General features: G+C 38.7%; 1 pseudogene; it reads left to right on the top strand.

The window, feature by feature from the left end:
* Positions 1 to 5208, top strand: part of LOC130829808 (glycine cleavage system H protein, mitochondrial-like) — a 48278-nt pseudogene extending 43070 nt beyond the window's left edge.
* Positions 5209 to 19735: the final 14527 nt, after the last annotated feature.

Genomic DNA, 19735 nt, shown 5'->3' with positions numbered 1-19735 from the left:
ATACAGATTACACTGAAAAAGTCTGTTTTTTTTTCTGCATAAAGCCATACCGTGCTATGAAAATTCATAATGTGTTTCAAATTGTGGCAAATTGTAATCTATCAAGTAACTGATGATGCTGCTGAGGCCACAGAACTGTGACTGGGGAGACACTGTCTTATCAGGAGCAAAGGAGAAGGAAGGAAGAAGGTGGTGTCTCTGAGAACTGGTACAGAGTAACCTGAAGTTCTGGGCTTACCAGGAGCCTATATCACCACATAACCATCCTCAAGCCACACGCCCAGGATCAATTTTAGCTCTTCTAGAATGTCACTCAGACTTCCATCTGGTGGCTTCTTTTCAGTGTTAACCTTGCACTGACATTCAATATAATCTTGATTTTCCTAGATACCAATATTGGCCACAAATCTGGTTTGGATAGGAAATTTCTAAGGAACTCCTCTCCCTATTGGAATCCAGAATCTCCTTAGATGGAAGAAATGGTCTTAAGAAAACTTAGGTAAGAAGTGAGCAGGAGGGGTGAGGACCTGACATTTGAACATACTGGCCAGTGTAGGGTAAGCATGAATGGATCAAGGTTTAACATACTGCGGGGAAGTGTGTGTAGACATGACTGCTCTCTCCAGAAGATCTGGTGACAGTTATGAGGTTCAGACGCTGGGAAGATATTGTCAAGCCAGCACATGAAGCTGTTGCTTAATTACGGAGGAATTAGGCAGAGAGTCCTAGGCGAAGGGAGTCTTAGGCACGGCGTCTTAGGCAGAGAATATGCAGGTTCATTGAAAGGAACACCCCAGCAGGGATCAGGGCCAGTCATGGAATCAAGTGTGAAGTTGGCTTTAGAATCATGAAAACCGATTAAATAAGACTTGCAGTCCTGGGTTTGTGGGACCTTGGTGACTGTGCCAGCAAAAGAGGCAAACAGAGAAGCCAAGTGTACTTCAAGATAGAGATCTGGTCCCAACACAGGGGGTCAGTTACAGAAAAGAGTGTACGTACTATAGAAAAGTATCCCCAGACAGGAAGAGTTGGTGTTGTTTCATTTGACTAGTGAAGTGGTCCCCAAAGACCTGCTGACTGAGGGCCTTCTGAGTTTGGGGTGGAGCTAAACCCCAGTTTGGGGGTTGAGTCCAAGCAGAGGAGGGAGAGGATGCATGGAACCAGAAAGCAAACGCATCATTCACACGGGACTCACCAAGGCCTACCAGTCATAGCTGGTAGTCAAGAGTCTTCGCACTCCAGCAGATTCACAACACCCAAGACGTGCTAATAACCAAAGTATCTGTCTATGGATGAATGGAGAGAGATTGTGGTGTGTACAGACAATGGACTATTACTCAGCTTTGAAAAGAAGAGATCCTGCCGCTGGCAACAACATGAATGAACCTGTAGGACATTATGCCGAGTGAAATAAGTCCATTGTTTATTTTTACAATTATTATTATTTTCCATTCTCCATCTTTATTCACACACATGGTGTCTGTGAGAAGCTAGGAGACGGGCCTGAGGGTCATCATGTCACCAAGACACATCAGCCTCGGGGAAACTTACCTTCCCCCCAAAATCACAGAAATGAAAACACTGTATGATCTCACTTATGGATGTAATCTAAAAATATCATATATGTAGAAACAGAGAATATAACAGTGCTTACCAGGGCTGGGGAGGTGAAGGACATTGGAAGGTGTTGGTCAGAGGGTTAAAAACGTCAGTTACATAGGATAAGTTCTAGAGATCTAATGTACAGCACGGTGAGTATAGTTAACAATATTGTACTGTACACTGAAAATCTGCTAAAAGAGTAAATCGCAGGTGATCTCACCACAAAAATAAAATGGTAACTACGTGAGAAGATGGATATGATAATTAGCTTGACTGTAGTAATCATTTCACTATGTATATTTATATCAAAATATCATGTTGTAGGGAGATCAACGCAATGATGGGTGATGACTTAGAGGGCTGGGATAGGGAGGGTGGGAGGGAGTCGCGGGAGGGAGGGGATATGGAGATATATATAAATACAGCTGATTCACTTTGGTGTACCTCAAAAGCTGGTACAGGAGTGTAAAGCAATTATATTTCAATAAAGAGCTTAAAAAAAAATACTCAAGCCTGTGATATCTAATTCCAGCTGGAAAATGTAAGCCGATAAAACATTCAGTTGTGCTTTGAAAAAACAAAAACAAAAACCAAGTTGTACATCTTAAATATGTGCACTTTTTATTTTTAAAAAGTCCTAAAAGAGTGTTTGCATCAAAATAAAAGGGCTCAGTGTCATTAAAATAATAACAGCAATAATAATGGTAACAAAAACAACAGGTATAATACCTGATGTTCTCACCAAGTGCCAATCTCATTTAATATTTGGTAATATTACTCTCTCATTCTTGATGAGGAACCTCAATTCCAGAGCAATGTTTTAAATTACCCAAGGTCTCTGAGCTACTAAAAACCACATTGAGATGACAGCTTCAAATCTACTTCGACTTCGTTCTAATCTCTGTTTTCTTTCTGTAAAACCTCAGTGATCCATACATGTGTATGCCTGCCCTATTTCCCATCCCTGAAGTGTGTGGTCATCATATCTGCAGGAGTTCAAAGCTTCTGACTTGCACAGAGCACATCTCAATAAGATCTATATCACCGAATCTGCATATTTGAGCATAAAGAAGATTGATGCCAAGATCAGGAGGCTTTGGCTAACTTATTTGCAATGTTGCTAATTCTGAATGTGTCCTTGGACCAATCCTTTTTACATTCTGCACCTCTGTTTCATTTCTTATTAGATGAATAATGAATATTCTTATCTCACTGGAATACTAGAAGACTAAATGAAGTGCTATGGCTTTGGAATGGCCGCTGGCATCTCTGGCCAGAGACTATGGGGAAAATGCCAACTTAAATCATTTTATTTTTCCTTTTTCTCCATAGGGAGGTGTTGTGTGGATAAGTATGTGGGCTGATATTTTAAGCATATTTAAAAATGACTATAGTAATATCACTAAAGCAACTTAAGCATCTGGAAAGAAAAGTGCTATGTCCACCTGGGGGTGATAATAATGCTGGTGGTGTTGAGGAAGAATTTTAATAACAATAAATCTGAGTGAATCTCACTAACCTGCTCGCAGAAAATAGCAGCTCAAGGACATAAAGTTCTCCCAAAGGTTACTTTCAGTACCTAATTTTACAAGTAGATTGTTCATGGCTTTCTTGATCCCACATTCTAGACGAAAACATAGAGGTACCAATATTGTGTCTTGCTTCCTGACCCAGAAAAATATTCATGTCAAAGATTAATTGTGAAGATTAAGAGTAACTTTAACTAGTTCTCATGACACATGTTCAGTTTCAGAAGAACTCTCTCTTCCCATGCACACACATGCACTTTCTTCTTCTCAGCAGAATGTGAACAGTGTAGTTTGAATACATAAAAAGAAAGTCACACTATGGGTTTTTTTTTGTTTTTTTTACAGTCATGCTTGATTGCATTCCCACCTAAGTAAGTGCAATCCAGGCAGATGCTATAAAATTGAAATCCTGCAGTGCGCTAGATTTTTATTCATGAACATACAAGTAGCTGTCAGAACTAAAGTCTTTGAATATTTTGTAATAGAGACATGTAGCAAAACTAAGGATGGTCAAGCATAGGGTTATGGAAGCCTGACGTTATGGAAATCTCAGGAAAGGGCAATCAGTGCACTGACCCAAAGCTGTGGGCAGCAGAACAGAAAGAATGAAGCCTCACCTTCTGTAGTCTTGTCTTGGAGAATCACAGGAATTATTTGCTAGTGAGCCTTATCTGCTGATACAAAGTGTGCTAGACCTCCTCAAGGTTGATTAGTGGAAATCCACATCATCGCAAAGTTGACCAAGAGTTGTGGGATGCACAATTCACCAAAAAGCAAAGCATCTCCTCCTTCTTTAAAGAGTTTCCTTATCTCTGAAGGAAGGAAGCTGTGTGCGGAATTCTCTCTCCTTGAATGCAAGTTTGGTCTGATGTACTAATGAATGGGTGTGACACATGTGGAGTTTTCTTTGCTGGGGCCAGGGTAGGAAAGGTGATGGAGGTAATGGATGTGAGATCATTTTTAGACCTTACATAGGATATTTGTAATCCTAGCTATATTTGTAATATAGCCCTTATTGACCTAGGTGAAATATGCTAGTTTTTAAAAAATTCGAATGCTCAAGTATGATCCCAAAACAGCTCTGGGAAGAACTTCACCTCTCCCTGAGCTTTCTCCATCTCTTGCTTATCCAAACATGCATGGCCCACAGCTCTGGGCACCAGTTTGTGTGCATGCAGAAGGCATGTGGTTTGCCCCAGTGATGGCTAGCAAGGCCTTTCCTTGGCTCAAAACACAATGTTTTTCTTCCCCTGGCTAATGGAAGCAAATATCTCACCAGTGGCCTCCACACAATTTTGATGTATTTGAACATAAAGCCCTAACAGTTGTATGCTTTTTGTTATATATTATATACATGTCCTACTGTACTATTATGATGCATGCTATAAAATCCACTGAAAATAAAATATTTAAAAGGATAAAGATGAAATTAAAATTTAAAAAAAAATTGTGTAATAACTTCGCAGGAAAAAAATCCATAGTGTTCTCACGAATATATCATTGATGACTTTTTAAACTAGCAGAAATCTAGGGCCCACCCCTGCCCCGCCCCCACTGGGGGGGTGCTCTAGGACCATCTGCAACCCAGCGAACCTGGTGCTATGAGCAGCCAGGAGCCTGCGGGCTGGCTTTTGCAGCCTGTGCTCCATCTCTGCGCCCAACATGCCCTGCCCGTCCCCTGGGGCCTCCGGGTGCTGCGCACCTGCCCAGCTCTGCTGTCGGTGTGTAAATTCACAAACATGAATGGGTAACAAGAGAAAACGGTTTTGGAACAGAGGGAATCAGAGATTTTGCACAGGAAGCTTTGGGAGATGTGGTTTACTGTAGTCTGCCTGAAGTTGGGACAAAATTGAAGAAACGAGGAATTCGGTGCTTTGGAAAGTGTGAAAGCTCTATTCTCCTCTATCAGGAGAAGTAACTGAAATTAATGATGCTCTCAGAAAATCCAGGACTTGTCAACAAATCTTGTTATGAAGACAGTTGGCTGATCAAGATTACTCTCAGTAACCCTTCAGAACTAGATGGACTAATGAGTGAAGAAGCATATAAGAAATACATAAAATCTACTGAGGAGTGAAAATGGAATCCCTAAAGAAACTACTTTGAAACAACTTAATCTAGCACAGTTGTCTTACATTAGCCATGGCTAGATGTTTAAAAAGCAACTTTTAGCAAAAGAAACTACTTGCAACAATGTTTCCTAAAGAAAATCCCCCTTAACTTCCTAATGACTTCAGATAATAAACACTATGCATCTTTTTCACAGCACCCTATGATTTTTAGGCAAGGCTCCAGTTTCGGTATTCAGAATTTCTGAAATTGTCTGTGGTAAAACTAATTACAAAAACTATATAATTCAAGGGTAACATTGTTATCTTAAGCCTTATATATAATATTGTAACTTGCTTACAGCCATCCCTGGATTTGGATGGAAATACGCAATGATTTTCCCACAGGAAGTAACTGGCAGTGGAGAAAGGTTTGTTAGTTGTCTTGCAATTATAACCCCACTAATAGTGTTCCTTCCTAAAGTCAATCCAGAAGGAAGAGGAAGCGGAAGAGGATACCTCCAGTAGACTGAAGGATTCAATGTTTTTCCCAAATATTACTTGAAGCAATACATTCCAATTTACACCTAACAAAATTAGCTACACTTTAAATGAGAAATGTGTATAAAGACACTTGGCTGAGAAATTACCAGATTCTGAGAACTTCAATCTGATAAATCTGTTTGGAACAGAGGAATGACAAAGTCAATTTACACTGAATAAAACAGATGAGAGTGATAGAAAGCTAGAGGTATTAATTGATGAGTGCGTGTACGATTTACTTCCCTAAGAACTGGAAAGTTTACTAAGTGGCAATCATCTTTGAAATGGAGGTTATGTTTCTTTCGCAATAAAATAATACCTTTTACGTTGTCTTGCTAATACTGATGGTGTTTGAATTGAGATGCTGGGAGCTGATTGTAGCACAACATGACGGCTGAAGCATCATTTTGGAGTCCTCCCTCAAGCCTATCAGTGTTGAAGGCTTACTCATCAACTACTCACTTGACGCCAATCCCGGGAACCCACAGGCCAAGCATCCAGCCACATGGTTCCAGCCATGCCCACCAGTAAGCCAGCTTTAGCTGCAGCCCCTCCTAAACCCGTCGGCCAGCTGCCCTGGGACCCAGCATGACCCCCAGTGGCCCAAGGACCTGGCCCTGCTCACCAGCAGGCCAACACTAGTCCTAAGACCCTCTGGTCCTTGTAACCAGCTGGCCTAGGACTAGGCCCTGATCACCACTGGGCCTCTACCAGCTCCAGGACCCACCGGGTCCCAAAGCCAGCTGCCCTGGGACACCCCAGGCCATTCAACCTGTGGTGCCAGAACCAGGCTCTGCCCATTAGTGGACTGGCACCAGCCCTGGGATTCTATAAGCCCTGCTGCCAGCCACCCCAGTACCACCCAGCCCACCTATGGAACAGTACCAGCCCTGGGACTTCCCGGGCCAAAGAGTCAACTATGCCAGGACCCAGCCCCACTCACCAGTGGCCAGCAGCTTCTGCACAAGGCAGGGTCTGACAGTCAACCAGGCTGAAGACCAACCTCACATACCAGTGTGTCCACAGTAGTCAGTGCTGCCACAACAGAAAGGTCCGTGCAGCCCACATGAGGGAAGCCCTAGAGCATATAGCTCTGGTGAACAGAGGGGCGTGTGCTGCTAGGCCCCATAGGAAAACTCCTATAGGAGGCCACTTTTCGAAGACCATGAAATGTATGCAACCTGCCTAATACATAGAAATAAATATAGAGAATTAGGTAAAATGAGATTACAAAAGAGTATGTTCCAAATGAAGAAACATGATGGATTCCAGAAGAAGAACTAAGCAAGGGGAGATAAGCAACCTACTATGATAAACATTTCAAAGTAATGATCCTGGACTTCCTAGGTGGCGCAGTGGTAAAGAATCTGCCTGCCAATGCAGGGGACATGGGTTCAAGCCCTGCCCTGGGAAGATTCCACATGCCACGGAGCAACTAAGCCCATGCGCCTTAAAAAAAAAAAAGAAAAAAAAATTGTCCACATCAAAAACAAAAAAAGTAATGATCCTAAAGAAGCTCATGAACTTGGGAGAAGAATGGATGAACACGGTGAGAAGTTTAATGAAGAGTTAGAAAATACAACTGTATTGAGAATACAGTTACTGAAATAAAAAATACACTAGAAGGAATCAATAGTACATTAGATGATAAGAAGAATGGGTCAGCTGACTGAAAGACAGACTAGTGAAAATCACTCAGGCTGAACAGAAAATCATTATTTTAGAAAAATGAGGACACTTTAAGAGGACAACATCAAGCATATTAACATTCACATTACAGGGTCCTAGAAGGAGAAGAGAGAGAGAAAGGAGCAGAGAACCTATTTGAAGAAATAATAGATCATAAGCGTTTACCACAGACAATTATACATCAGTAAAATGGGCAACCTCGGAGAAATGGACAGATTCCTAGAAATGTACAGTCTCCCATGACTGAATCAGGAAGAAATAGAAAATATGAACAGATCAATTACTAGCAATGAAAGGGAATTAGTAATCAAAAACTTCAAATGAACAAAAGTCCAGGACCAGATGGATTCACAGGTGAATTCTACCCAAAATTTAAAGAAGAGTTAACAGCTATCTTTCTCAAGCTATTCCAACAACCTGAAGAGGAATAAATGCTTCCAAATACATTCTCTGAGGCCCGTATCACCAAAACACCAAAACAAGAAAAGGGCACCACCAAAAAAAAAAGAAAGAAAATTACATGCCAATATCCCTGATGGACACAGATGCAAAAATCCTCAACAATGTATTAACAGACTGAATTTAACACTACATTGAAAGGGTCATAACCGTGATCCAGTGGGATTTATCCTAGGGATGCAAGGATGGTTCAGTATCTCCAGATCAACCAATGTGATATATACCACATTAACAAACTGAAGAATACAAATCAGATTAAGTACCTACTGAATGGAAGCAGGTATTTGCAAATGATATATCTGATAAGGGGTTAATATCCAAAATATACAAAAAATTCAAACCCCTCAATATTAAGTAAATAAAGAACCCAGTTAAAAATTGGGTAGAGAACCTGAATAGACATTTTCCCAAGGAAAACATACAGATGGCCAACAGACACATGAAAAGATGCTCAACATCACTAATCATCAGGGAAATGCAAATCAAAACCACCAGGAGACATCACCTCACACTTTTCAGAATGGCTATCACTCAAAAAGACAACAAATAACAAGTGCTAGTGAGGATGTAGGGAAGAGGGAACCTTCAGGCACTGGAATTGGGAATGTAAATTGGTGCAGTCACTATGAAGGTTCCTCAAAAAGTTAAAATAGAACTACCATATGATCTAGCAATTCCACTTCTGGATATTTTTCTGAAGAAAATAAAACCACTAAGATACATGCACTTCTATGTTTGTTACAGCATATTTACAGTAGCCAAGACATGGAAGCAATCTAAGTGCCCATCAATAGATGAATGGATAAAGAAGATGTGGTATAAATATACGATGGGATATTAGTCATAATGAATTCTCGCTATTTGTGACAACATAGACAGAACTAGAGAATATTACGCTAAGTGAAATACATCAGACAGAAAAAGACAAATACTGTATGATTTTACTTATATGTGGAATAGAAAAAGCAAAACAAATGAGCAAACATAACCACAGAAATAGAGTCATAGATACAGAGACCAAACAGCTGGTTGCCAGAGGGGAAGATGGGTGGAGTGGTGGGTGGAGGTGAGTGAAATAGGTGAGGGGCATTAACTTCCAGTTACAAAGTAAACGAGTGACTGCGATGAAATGTAGAGCATGGGGAATATAACCAATAATAATGTAATAAGTTTGTATGTTGACAGATTGTAACTAGACTTACTGAGGTGATCATTTTGCACTGCGTAGGAATATCAAATCACTCTGCTGTGTACCCGGAACTAACATAATGTTGCAGGTCAATGATAAAATTAACTTTTAGATAGTTTGTTATACGCTATGTATGGACTTACATTTTCTCATAAAATTAAATGTGCAGGTTTGTATATTTTCTTTTTCCAAACCCAAGGATGAGATGAGCGGCAGAAATAATTTGTCAATTATTTCTCAATAAATGTTGGGGAAAAAACAACAAAAATATGATTTAAAAACCTATGGGTTTTGGGGGAATGACACTCTGGAAAATATCATTAACTCTGTAGTTATCCGAGAGAAAAATGGAAAGATTGCATGCTTGAAACAGCTACCTTTGTGTAATGATAAAACGTATACACACACACATACATACATTTCTTAAAGACCTCAAGAGTTACGTTTGGGCCAGGGACCTTTAAGATCTTGACAAAAATTGGTTGTGTCCAAATGTGGAAGGACTGGGGAACTGTGTTGAGGATCACAGATCTATCTTCGCTCTACTTGCAGCTCTTGATTATATATATCCTTGGGATTATTAGTAAAGTTTGATATTGGGTAAAATCTCTGATTGTTTTCAGTTTGACAATGTGACAATTGTGTTATCATGGATATTTAGGCCAAAGGAAGACTCTCTCCAAGTGGAATTTCAGATATTAAGATTCCTTCCTAGAACCATGGCAAGTGTGTAATCCAATTGACTGTCATCTTTTCTGCACACCTGGAATGTAGATCTGGCCTATAATAAGGACAAGAAATACCTGTGGTTGTTACTGAGTATTACTCGAGTTTCAAGATGAGAAGTAAGTGGAAGAAAGTAAAAAGAGAAATAAAATAAAAGTGAAGGATATAATAAGAAAAGAGCAAAAAAGGAAAGGAAGATAATGAGGAAGGAGAAAGAAAAAATAATACAGAGTGTCCTATGCTGGAAAATAGTAGCACCTTCTCAGCAATTGCTGCAGGCGCCGTTTGACTGCAGCACAAAGGTTGCATGCTGCTTACTCAGAGCAGAGGAACCAAATGGCAACATGCCCAGCTTCTCATGAGCCATCCGCTGGAAGCCAACTGATGTAAGGAAAATAGGTTTACTCAAGGAGAAAGCATGCCATTCTTTCAAAAGTTGGAAAATAAACTGCCTTGAACTAATGTGAATAATAGCAATAAATAAAGATGGATAGAAATGAATATTGCATTTATTTCTGGTCACCAAACTTATACAAGGATAAAAATGGACCTGAGGAGAATAATCAGAAGATTCAACCCTATGTCAGATCAAGACCTGGCAGATATTTTAGAGATTTACTGGGAGGAAAATACAGGAATGGTTTTCATTAGGGGGGAAAAGATACTTGTGCTGTGAATACAATTAAAAGATAATGGTGAAGAGTTCAGGGAAACAGGTTTTGTTTACAAATGGGAACAGTATTTTGACAAAAAATAACATATAATAATTGAATGGGATACCTTGGAGTGGGTGATTTGCTTGACATTTTACGACTCTTAGCAGAGATGCTATAGATTAAGTATCAGAAAAATGACCGAAAATAACACATGTTGTTTACTTCTAATTCACAGTATCTCATTTTATTGCACAAAAATGGCTGTCATGTTCTTTGATGGCTCCAATTTCACTCAGCATAACATGTGAAGCTTTTACCATGGTCAACACGGCCCTCTAAGATCTACCTCTTGTTAATTCTTTGACTTTGTTTCCTGCCACTCATCATCATTCACTCTGATCCAGTTCTGTAAGCCTTATTATAAAAACTTTTGAATATACCTGCTTTTTCACTTTCTGTCCTCTTTTTCTGCGACATTATGTCCCCAGCTATCCAAATTCACTCATTTCCTTACTTCACTGAGGGCTCTGCTCAAATGTCATTTCATGGGAAAGGTTTCTGTGCCATGCTACCTAAAATAGCACCTCATTCTCTACCGTCTTATTCTGCTTTAGTGTCTTTCTGGACATTATCATCACCTTGCATTAATATTTATTTACTTATTGTCTATTTCCACCACCTAGAATGTAAGCTCTATAATAGCAGCGACTGTGGTTCAATTACTACTATATCTCCAGAGCTTAGAATAATAACCTGATATATACTATCAGATCAATAACTCTACCCAACCATGTTTGGCATTATCAAAAGAGCATCTACGGATAATTTGATTATTTTCATACTTCTTGGTAAAAAAAAGCGTGTGTTTGTGTGTGCGTGTGTACATGTATGAGCATGTATATGCACTGCATATAGGCACGTCTAGATCTCCAGCAACCACTTCACATTTGCATCATTTAGTCTACCAGAGAGACATGCACAGCACGGCTGGAGACCGAGGGAACTGAGTACCATGGCACAGATGTCATTGTTCCCCTTCTGAAACTTACATATGGGATATTATCCTATGACAAAAAGAATTACAAACTTTTCAAGTGAGTGTAATTTATCTCATGCTCACTTCAGGAAAGGAAAGCGAACACAAATGTCGGCAATGAGGTCTGAATGATTCATGTAAACTCTTCTTGGAAGAATTTACATTGATGAAACTTGCGACAGCCTAAGGGCTAGGCTAGAACGAAACAGCCCAGAGACTCATTATGCATCTCACACTGCTCATCATGTAGCTAAGTTTTTTCTAGTATATACTTCCACTACTTGGAAAATGATGAGGTATATGTGCTACTACATGCTTCCATTTTACAGAAGGAGAAATGGAGGCTAAGCAGCTTGTCCAGCTCCAAATAGCAAGTTAAACCAGAGCATGGCCACCGTATCCCATTACCCTTTACTTATAGACTTATATGTACAATTCTGAGCTATAAAAATTGCAGCAACTTGAACATAGAGATGCTTTCACATGAATGCTTCCCTTTCCACTTGTTACATGCTCAAACTAGTAACTTCATAATCTGCAAACCCTAGAAATCAGAAGCTTCAGAACAAGCTGTTATCACTTTGATAGCAGCTGGAGACTCAGTGTATGTCAGCCTTCTCTGAGAACAACTACTTGCCAAAACAGCCTAAAAAATACAAAGGCAATAGAAGTTCATGCCAGAAATAGGGAAGGAGTTCCCAGGACTCTTATCAGGATAACTCACTTTCAAGAAAGACGCCTAAAAATCAGGAGAGTAGAATCATAGATAGATAGATATAGATAGATAGATAGATAGGATAGATAGATAGGATAGATAGATAGATGATAGATAGACAGATAGACAGACTAGATAGATAGATAGATAGATAGATAGATAGATAGATAGATAGATAGATAGATGATAGACAGATAGACAGACTAGATAGATAGATAGATAGATAGATAGATAGATAGATAGATAGATAGATAGATACATGATAGATAGATAATAGATAGGAAAGAAGAGAGGGATGACAGAGGGAGGGAAGAAGGAAGGAAGAGGTTCATGTCCTCTGTCCCCATAAAGAGCTTTTCTAAATGTACCTCCCAGTGACTTCTACCTACACTTAATGAACCATGGTTGTGTCACATGAGCGCTTCCTGTTTCAAGGGAGACTAGCTCTTTGTGTGTATGTTTGTTTTCCTTTTGCTTTTAAGCTGACACGTTGCTATCCTAAATAAGATTAAAATTCTGTTAGCAAGGAAAAGGAGAACATATATTGGGAGAACGACTAGCATTAGTTGCTTCTGCCACAGGGACAAGAGCTCCTAAATTCTCACAACACAGATCTGATTTTTATTTTACAGAGAGAGAAGGAAAATGTCTCTCTCTCTCTTTTTTTTTTTTCTTTTAGAAAAAGATAAAGATTCCAGGCAATTATGTGTATTTGTGAGTCACTCTAATTTCAGCTTCAGTGTTCAGCTGAGTGGCAGGACAATCTATGTTTCTCTTGATTCCCTTCCCCAATAAAACATCTGGCTACATACTAGACTTTTCATTAAAGGAGCACAGGGAGCTTCGACATAATTCATCTCTAAGTATTTTTCTGGCAAGTCCTTGTATAAAACAATCTTCCCTTTAATAGGAATCTGATACTCTTTTCCTGGCATAAAATTTACATTCATCTGGTATAATGAAGGTTTGTTTTTGAAGAGAGGGACCTTTTGCCAACAAAATGAGACAGAACGGTGGGAGAGGATGGATGTTATATTGTTATGGAATGATATATTATTATTTTCAAAGCTCTGAGGAGAGAGACTCAACCTTGTCAGCCTTGATTTACATTTGTTCATTCTGTGATTCAATAGGAAGGTCAGGTGAGCTTTATTGAAATGTTTTGTGACGTGTTTTTCTACTGAGTGCAATGAAAAGCATCCTATACCCCCAACCTCACTCCCCATTTCCACTGTTAAGTGTTAAGACTTTATTGAGTGGATGCTGCATACTTTTATTACTAAAAAGTTATTTACACATCTATATATAGGTACCTAACTCAAAATGACCTTTCCAGTGGTCTTTGAGTTCAGATTATTAACGGAGAGATTAGGGTACATGTTTGGAATAGTTTTAGACCTTATTTATATGGTAATTAAGTTTTGAACAAAACCCCCAAATATTTTCTTATTTGTAAAAGTTTTTTACAGGAATCACAGAATCTATTTAAAAGCAAATATAGAGGTATATCCTACTTGAGAATGTAAAAATAAGTCCTGAAATGTAACTGGACCACTTCAGTGTCACTTGGGTTTATAAAGGTGTGGAGTAGTAAATAAAAAGACATCTAGGGACTCCCCTGGTGGCACAGGGGTTAAGAATCCACCTGCCAACACAGGGGACACGGGTTGGATCCCTGGTCCGGGAAGGTCCCACATTACCGCAGAGCAACTAAGCCTGTGTGCCACAACTACTGAGCCTGTGCTCTAGAGCCCGCAAGCCACAATTATTGAGCCCATGTGCCACAACTACTGAAGCCCACGCACCTAGAGCCCATGTTCCACAACAAGAGAAGCCACTGCACTGAGAAGCCTGCGCACCACAACAAAGAGTAGCCCTCACTCGCCACAACTAGAGAAAGCCCGTGCGCTGCAATGAATGCCCAACACAGCCAAAAATAAATAAATAAATAAATCTTTTTAAAAAAAGACAAGTAATCATTTTTTTTAAAGTCCACAAAGGGTTTCTAATACATATAGGAAGAGAGTATATGATAACAATGATATTTCGAAGTAGTAGAAAAAAAAAAAGATGAGATTGTTGACAAAATACTGTTGGAACAAGAGTTTAGCTGTAAGGGAAAAGAAAGCTACATATGTAATTCCTTCTTTACACAAAAGATAGTTCCATAAACATAGGTCATGTGTTTGATAATGTTCAAGGGAGTAAGGTCTTCTTAATCAGGCCCTAAGCACCATGAAGAGTAAAATTAATACATTTGATGGCATAAAATTTCTGGGGGGGGGGGGGGGGGGCGGTGTCTGTGTATTGTATCCCCATACTGTAAGGCTTGTCTTTTTATTTTCTTTGTGGTCTTTTTCTCTTATGAACAAGAGTTCCTAATTTTAATAAGTTAAATTGTCAGATTTGTACTTTATATCCAGTTCTTTTATATCCTACTCAAAAGCTTTTGCCTATTCTAAGACCATGAGGGTAACATTCTTTATTATTTTGTAGAATCTTTATCATTTTACCTTTTAAATTATATTATCCAATTGATCTAATGTCTTTTATTGGTAAGATTATTCTTTGTTCATCATGCTGCCATGCCACATTGCCACAAGCTACACTTGATCTTAGCCAAAAGGCCAAGAAGCGATAGATACACTGCCACATATTAAGTGACAATGTATACGTGGATCTGTTCTAGGCTTTCACTCTATTCCCTTAATCTGTTTAATTAGAATTGTACCAACACCACCTCGTAATTTTCTTGCTTTCTTGCTCTGGCTAGGACTTCTTGTTTCATTCCTAATCTCAAAAGAAAGGTTTCAATATTTCATAATTAAGTGTAATTTTTTAATTTCTATTTTTAATCAGATTTAAAAAATCTTCAACCTTTGAGTCTTCTTTAAAAGTGTTTTGGATATTTTTGAACCATTATATTTTCATATACATTTAAAATTAGCTTAATTTTTACTAAAAACCACATTAGGATGTTGATGCAGTTGTATTGAATCCTTAGGTCACAATGTGAAGAATTCAGATCATTACCATATTGTCTTCTTATCCATGCACATGGTATGTTTCTCCATTTATTTGTCTTAAAGTTTAATTCAATCATATATATATATATATATTTCAGTTTTATGTGAAAGAATCTGGCATATTTTTATTATTCATTCTTCTTTCTTCTTCCTTCTTTCCTCCCTTCCTCCCTTTCTTTCTTTCTTTCTTTTTTTGGCTGTGCTGGGTCTCCATTACTGCATGTAGGCTTTCTCTAGTTGTGGCAAGCAGGGGGCTACTCTTCACTGCAGTGCACAGGCTTCTCAGTGTGGTGGCTCTCTTGTTGCAGAGCATGGGCTCTAAGCACACGGGCTTCAGTAGTTGCAGTACATGGGCCTAGTAACTGTGGCATGTGGGCTCTAGGGTGAGCAGGCTTCAGTAGTTGTGGCACACAGGCTCAGTAGTTGTGGCGCATGGGCTTAGTTGCTTCTCAGCATGTGGGATCTTCCTGGACCAGGGATCAAACCCGTGTCTCCTGCATTGGCAGGTGGATTCTTAACCACTGCTCTACCAGGGAAGTTTGTTACACTTATTTCTAAAAGAGAAATTTTACAGTAATATTTCCTTAAGAGTTACTTTAGTCCTATCAGCTATATGTTACTTTTCTAAAGTCTTTACTGAATGTCTCATGTTCCCAAAGGGGGTTCTCCACTCTGGCTGGTGGTAACTCAGAAGATTCTCAGGTCTTCAAAGGCCCTGGGTATTGTTTGGCTTATAGTTCCCAGTAATTTGCTTTGCATAATATTGTTATTTGCCTAGATTCATGGAGTTTTCCCCTAGAAAAATGGGGATTGCATTCAACTAAATACTCAAAATGTCTCTTTTACAGATTTCTGGAGCTCTTTCTCTGCTTAGCTCCCTTCTCCGTGAAACTCCACACAGCAAATTCTAGCTTCTTCAGCCTTCCTGAATTCATTACCTGTCTCTTCCATTCAATGACATCTCTGAACTCTGAGTTCCCCTCCCTTCATTACAGACCAGAGACTGATTTCAGGAAAAAAGACAGGACAATTATAAGGCATATTTCATTTGTTTCCATTACTTTTCAAATCATAGGCCTTTGCTGCTGCTATTCAGTGTCTGAAAAGTTGTTTCTCATTTTTCTCCAGTTTTCAAGTTGTTTAAGACAGGAAGGACTATGCTGTAGAGCTTCATGAGCAGAAATAGAAATCTTTCGTCTACAATTTTTTATCTTGATTTTCATGCATTTGGTCTTCTCTCCTGCTGTGCCTGTTAACATTTTATTGAATACTGGTTATTGTGCTTAAAAAAAATGAGGCTCTGTGGTGTTTTCTTCCTCTAGAGAGGATTTACTTGATGCCTCGGTCTCTAAAGTAGAGGCAAATTATAATCTCTATTTTCACTTATCACAAAATCAATTGTATCATACCTATAAAATAGAATATTATAGAACCTTTATAATAAAAAGTAGATCCATATGTGCTGATATGTAAAGATATCTATAGTAATGTATATTGTATTAGTTTGTTAGGCCTGCTAAAGTACCACAGACTGGGTGGCTTAAACTACAAAAAAATTATTTTCTCATATTCTGGAGGCTATATATTCAAGATCAAGGTGTCAGTAATACTGGTTTCTCCTGAGGGCTTTTCTCCTTGGCTTGTAGAGGTCTATCCTATTCCAGTGTCTCCCATCCATATGACCTCTTTTTACCTTAATTACCTCGTTAAAGATCTAACTGCAGATATAGTCACATTCTGAAGTACGGGGAGTTAGGACTCCATCCTATGAATTTTGAGGAAACACAATTCAGCCCATCCCATGTATTACAATGAAAATAAAGCATGCTATGAATAGAATGTGTAATAGTAATTTATTACAAGTAATAAGATTTCACTTGCTCTTAAGGTATTTGCATATAGGTATTTGCATAAATGTGTAAGACTTCAAAGACAGTGTTATTAGAGGTTTCTCTGAGAAAGGGTTCACGCGGACAGAGGAAAGTAAGGGTAGGAATGCCTTTTAAAATCTTGCTATACTGTTTGCATATTTTGCCTTTTATGATAATAAAGAAAGATAAACTTCACAAATGCTCTCATTTTACTGATGAGAGGGGCCAAATTCACCTGGGGTTGCTCAATTATTTCCAGATAAAGCCAGAAGTATAAGTTTTATAACTGCTGTGTCATTGATCTTCTCTGCTTGTCAAATAGTCATTCTGCTTTACATGGTAACTGGCTATATAGATTTTAACTTTCCATTTCAATACTTACGTAAGTTTCTACTATGGCTATTTGAATCACATGATAACCTTCTAGAGCATGTTACACCAAGAACTTAATGAAGTTATTATGTTTAGATTTCATTGTTCCTCAGCTTGGTTATTTTCTGTTTTCAGGTATAAGTTTATAAGACTTTATTTTAAAAGAAAGAGGCTTACAGTGTAATAGGTCATTTTGTTCTGAATTTTCAGCTTCTTTCCGCAAATATTGCATTGCCATCTCTCTTTACTGTAGGTACCTTGGCAACTCCAGGCCTCCCTGATCTTTGGTTATCTTAGTAAACCCCCTTGCTCATTCACCTTCCAACTTAACAACAGGTCTAATACTCAACACACTTCTTATTACCCGGCACTACTTTAACCTTTGCCCCTAACTGTCTTCCGTGATCAAGCCTCCACTGACATCCTGTGATGGACCAGCCTCGGCTCTGTCTCCCCATGTGACTCCCAGAAATATAAGTAAGGCTTCCTGACCCCTCATGTGGTGTTTTCTCACTTGAACAGCATTGAGAAAATGCAGCTGCAAATCCTACTCTCATGGCAGAGGCTCTATAACTCACTGTGAACAGTCAAATGTCACTTCATTACAGGGCTCTCCACTTTAAACAGTTCTTTGGCTAGAATTAGAAAGGACCTGATGTGGCAGAAGCAGCAGCAGGATTTCAAAAAGCTCCACTTTTAGGTGGCTTGGACAATTTGTTCTGAGACTCCACATGGTTTTGAATTTATTCTCTTTTAAGTGAGCCTCTCATCTGGTTCTGTGAAGATGGAAGACTCAATTAAGAAACCACTGTGTGGCGGTCACAACTGGGTCCTTTATCCTGCTCAGTGTGGAGGGGAAAAAAGACTCCCCAGAACAGAATGTGCCTGAGCAGTTTCACTTGACCTTTCTTTACTGACTAGGTTCATTCAAAGTTTGTTTCTTCTTTTTTTCTAAAGGAGGAAACATAAAAGGCATTAAGTGGCTTAGTTGTTTCCTTTTAAGCACAGGAGCTGTGGAGGGAAGAGGTCATTATGCCAAGGGTGGTTAGAAAATTGTTACCCTGTCTGTTATCGCCCTAGGAGGTTGCTGAAGCTTCCCCTTTTTCTTCACTACATTGCCTCATCCTCTCTCACCCAAACTGCTTGGTCTTAACCTGTTTTTATCAGTAGAGTAAAAAAGTTAAGAAATCAGATTGGCCTGATGTTATATAAGCTATATGCAGACCTCCAAAGTGGGGAATGCGAATACTAGGTACATAAGATGATCATTTGGGATGCTGAAATAATATATGAAAACATTTTTTGTCACCTAAAATAAAAACAAAATTAATCTTCAGATTATTTAATTTATGAGTTGATATGTGTCCTTCTATCGTGTTTCCAATAGGGAGACCAGATGTCTGGAGGGACGGGGAGAGAATGTGGTAGGACTGAAAGTGGCAATCTTTCTAGTCCATTTGTTTTTAGCTGTTGTGTTATCCCATGGTTTACACATGTGGATACCTTGATTTATTGATTGCATTACCCAGATTTAACTAAACCAATCATCACAGGTGGTTTAATAAAATTTCTGCAAATTATAGACAGAGAAAATACGAAGCAAAAATGCAACACAAGAAAATGTCAAGAAAATAGAGGAGTTAGCACTTTTAAGCTTAGAATGAGCTTTTTATCATCCATATTAAAAATTAAAGACAAAAATGATTTAATCATGTCTGCCACATTCAGATTTTTTTTTAAGAAGTTGAATATTTTATTATTAAACTGTTTCTTATTTTCCTGCAAGGCTGTTACTTCACTGTATAAAAATAGCACCAGCAAAATTGCAAAATTAAGATAGTAATGTTCTTCAGTAAAAACAATGGTCACAAGCTGAAAAAACTAACTTCAGAAATAATTTGCATCCATAAGGTGATAAACATATTTTGTCCTGTCATCTCAGGCTTTTCAATGAAAAGTGTTTTCTGTTTTCTAAGATCTACTGATTAATTAACTAGGACCAATGAACGAAGCCAAACACTAAATAGCAAATATGGATTGACTATTCCACAGCATGGATATTATTTAATAGAGATATCATGAGCACAGTAATCCCAGATGGTGAGAGACCTTTAATACTAGTTAATTTTATTAAGCTGCAGAGCTTGTCAAACACTTGGAAGTTATTTTGTCATCATTTTACTTTCAATCTTTTGAAGTTTTGAAAACCTTGATTAAGAGAGTTTTTTCCTCCCCAAGGGCAGTTACTGCCTGCTCTTCCTCCTCAGCACTCAG

This window comes from Hippopotamus amphibius, chromosome 10 (assembly GCF_030028045.1).
Source record: "Hippopotamus amphibius kiboko isolate mHipAmp2 chromosome 10, mHipAmp2.hap2, whole genome shotgun sequence".
NCBI classification, from domain to species: domain Eukaryota; kingdom Metazoa; phylum Chordata; class Mammalia; order Artiodactyla; family Hippopotamidae; genus Hippopotamus; species Hippopotamus amphibius.
Note: the sequence above shows the minus strand (reverse complement) of the source record. Positions and strands in the feature narration are given on the sequence as shown.